The sequence below is a fragment of the Alexandromys fortis genome, unplaced genomic scaffold (genome assembly GCF_014885135.2).
Source record: "Alexandromys fortis isolate MF-2015 unplaced genomic scaffold, M_Fortis_MF-2015_v1.1 scaffold_1, whole genome shotgun sequence".
NCBI lineage: Eukaryota > Metazoa > Chordata > Mammalia > Rodentia > Cricetidae > Alexandromys > Alexandromys fortis.
The window spans coordinates 41,582,160-41,586,260 of NW_026067927.1; positions in this window are offsets into that span (position 1 = coordinate 41,582,160).

Sequence of the window (4,101 nt, forward strand, 5' to 3'; positions counted from 1 at the left end):
ACACCCCTGCCATGAAGTTAGGCTCTTAGAGACCAAGAAACTAGGTGGATCCAGTTGCCAAAGCTGCTACTTTGGTTTTAGCCACACCACTTAGCAGTTTAAAGACTCATATGGTCAGAAAATGATAGATGTACAGTAAAGACAGATTCAGAACAACAACAAAAAAATCACTTTTAAATGTTTTACAGTGTGTTTAAAAAATATGAAGTCTTGAGAGAGAAAGCCCTTGAAAAAGAAACAGAGTGATAATAAAAAATAATAAGCCATGTAAAGATTGGAAATACATAAAGATTCTGGATCCTGTATGTTATTGTGTTGTCTTTGAATTTTTTAGCTGTGAAAAGATATTGTTTTATGAAAACTAATAGGTTAAATTGACCTATATATTTTTAAAATATCTTCAACTTCAAATTTTAAGTTAAAAGGTATGTTACTTTGGGAGAGAGGGTGTGCTTTTGTTTCCACAGAAAATGAGAGCTTATGGGTTCACTCTGGGTTAAGAAAAATCAGGTTTGATTGAGGAAAACCTTCTGAAAAATCTCTAGTGTGAGTGAATTGCCAAGATGATTCAACATCTCAGAGTGCCTCTGTTTCATGTTCCTCTGAATTCTGCATCCATAACAGCTTCAAGGCAATTGGCTGAGATGATCCAGCCTCACAGAATACTCCAGAAAGAATGTGAACATAATCCTAAATTTTCTCTGGGTCCCCCATAGGTTACCAGTACCCCAAGTCGACTGGAAGTAGTCTAGAGAACTATACCCACATTCCCCCAAAATAGGTTATGGATATTTATTATCATCTAAGGGGGGGTTGTTACAAGTTGTTATTGATAATAGTCTGGAAAGAAGCTGAACTAAGGAGATTAGATTCAAGGATCACTTTCTAAAAAGAAAAATGGGGGACCTCTTTTAATCCAGAAAACAATTATTAATCTCAAAATGTTTTACATTGGCATGGATTTTGGTTTATTGTTACAAATGTTAATTTTGTTATACTGTATGTTTATTTCTACTCTTATTTAAGGTATTATGTTTATGTAGCTCATTTAAAAATGTAATACATAATTAAGAAATACAGATTAAGAGTTATTCATCTATAATAGTCAAATTTATAGTCATGTTAGATATGTGTTCAAGGTCATACAGATATATATTTCAGGTAGGCAACCTTTAAACATTTCAGAGATCTACAGAATATGGCATTTAAAAATGTTTTAATAACATAAGGTCTTGCTTTTTTCTGTGTCAATGAGACATTTATGCTCCTGGCAGCACCAATCTACTTCAGAGATGATGGGCAGTGAAGAAACCCTATATGGAGTTTACTTTCTTTGGCAAAAGTTAGCCACTGGGCAAGAAACTGTCATTGCCTTAATTACTGATAGTATGTTGTCCAATTTAGAGAAGGAGGACATGAAAGAAAGTGACTGTGGAACTTTGCTAAGATAAGGCAGACAGACCTTCAGAAATCCTGCTTTACAGAAAAGTCTGTCAGATATTCTAGGACTGCATGTCAAAGTTGGATTCCCCAACATTACAGAGGAACCTTGAGTGACTGTCCAGGCAGCCAGCTGTTTCTGTCATTTCTGAGTTTTGGAAGTTGTTTGCTCTGTACTTACTGTTTACTCAGATAATATTATATCCTTCTCAGGTCTCTGATGGAGTTCAATACTAAATAGTTATAACTATTGTTTTCCTAAGTTTTAATACAAAACTTTATACTCATTGAGATCAGATAGATAAGTATGTTCTCTAATTATGCCAAATGTAAATGGATTGGATATTGTTATTCTAATTCTTACTTAATAACTGTTTTTGTTGTATATGGTGTTATTATAGTAAAGCTAAAACCTTCCTTTTTGTGGGGATGTGATTTGTTATAGCAATGGAATACTCAGATTAATATTCCCCCAGTCTTAGAAACAAACAATAAACTAACATATGCTTCTGGGAAAAATATTATAAGATATAAAAAAGAGTAATCACTATCCATTTAAGTTGTACAAGGACAGGGCACAACAGCTGTTGATCTTTCAAAGGCACCAACAGCCCTACCTTTAAAATGGTGATAGACAAACATGTATGGGTTTCACAAAGGCCTTTAACAACAGAGAAACTGCAGGCCCCAGAGCAGCTGATACAGGGGCAGTTAAATGCTCAGCATATTAAAGAATCAGCCAGCCCTTAGAATTCTCCTGTATTTTTTAATGGTAACAGATCTAAAGTCGGTTAATAACGTGATTCAGCCAATGGATTCTCTACAGTCTGGAATTCCTTTGCCTTCTCTTTTGCCCAGGTTTGGCTTTGAACTTGTGATACTCCTGCCTTTGCCTCCTTCAGCAAATCCTACTGGCATGCACCACTGCAGTCCGAGGTTTTGCGGAAAGCCTTGCAGTCTGTAGTCATGCTGAGGACAGGATCACACCTTTGTTTGTCTGAGTCTTGGTAGAGGTAAGAACTCTCCAGTGCCTTGGCTACTTTGCTTTTCTAATCTTCAGCTTGAACCTCAGTATCTGTCTCTGGGTTTTTATTATTTGTACTACACTTTTTAATTAGACACAAAGGGGTAAAATGCTGTGGATTATGTTTATTGTTAATAAAAAAACTGATTGGCTGATAGCAAGGCAAAAGAGATTGGGCCAGACAGCCTGAAACAGAGAGAATGATGGGAGAAAGAAGGGTGGAGTCAGGAGAGATGACAGCCAGCCCCAGAGCAAGCAGGATGTATAGAAAATGATATATCAATCCATGAGCCACATGGCAAAGAATAGACAGAAATATGTGTTAACTTAAGTGTAAGAGTTAGTTAGTAACAAGGCCGAACTATTGGCCAAACATTTATAATTAATATAAGCCTCTGTGTGTTTATTTGGGACCAGACAGTAGGGACAGATAACTTCCATTTACACATAATTGTGTTTCCTTTCTTTTGCAGAATGGTTAAGGTAAAAAACAAAATTCTAAATGTTACAATATGGATAAGGATTCAAGGTTCTCCACTGAATCACTATGTGGCTTTGTTAAAGTCGCTTTTTCTTCATCTGTTTTTGTTCTACCTACCTGTAAGTATAGCACTGAAAAAGATAATCAGATTTCAGGTCTTTCCAGGTATATGAGAAATTTATCAAGAAAAACTTCACATTAAAATTGACATTCCATGGATCCAGGAAGCATTCATATTAACTGCATAATATCCCAGGTATGGTTTCCTTTCTTTTGGGAAATCATTTCCAATAGAGTATCTCATTCCACAGCTATTTGACTTTCTTACTCCACTGTGAAATATTTTCAAGACAAAAAGCCTATCAAATGTAAACCATTCAAAACATTCACTGACAATAATGTACCTTAGACAGAGAAAGCAGTATTCATGGCTCAAGATCCCAGGGAGGAAAGCTTCAAAAATGTACATGTCTTTTGTATTTAAAGTTCAGACCTCTTTTTTGACATTTTCAAGGTCTTGTACAGCACTGTAAAGGAGGCACTTAAGTTATAAATTGAGCTGTCAGAAGAAATAATATCTATATTTCCATCTTGAAAAAAAAATACCTTAATAACACTAAATCTTTAAAATGAGTTTAAATTTCTGTATTTCCTGAGATGAAAATTACAAAATGTCAAGAAGATTAAATGTAATTCTAGCTATACATGTTTGGATACTTTGATGATAAGCCTGTTATCTGGAGATGTATAATAGAATAAAAATATACCTATTACAGGACGTTTTTGTTGCAATTATAATCAAAATCTTGATGTTCTACCTATACACATACAAATTTGAGAGCAATATATATATATCAGCATTATGAGATATTTCTCAGATATTTTGCATATAACTGTGATAGAATCCATGACAATGTGAAATGCTTGTGATATCAGAACTATAAAAGAAGCAAGAAAATTACTCTCAGTAGGTTATATTTTTAATTAGTTTAATATAATATTATAAAGATTTTTCTGGGTAAATAAAATTGTTCTTTTCCCTAAGTGCTCCCTCTTCTCGAGTCTTTTTTTTTTAATTTTTTTTTATTTTATTGAGAATGGGAAAAAAAAAAGTTTCCGCCTCCTCCCCGCCTCCCATTTCCCTCCCCCTTCCCCC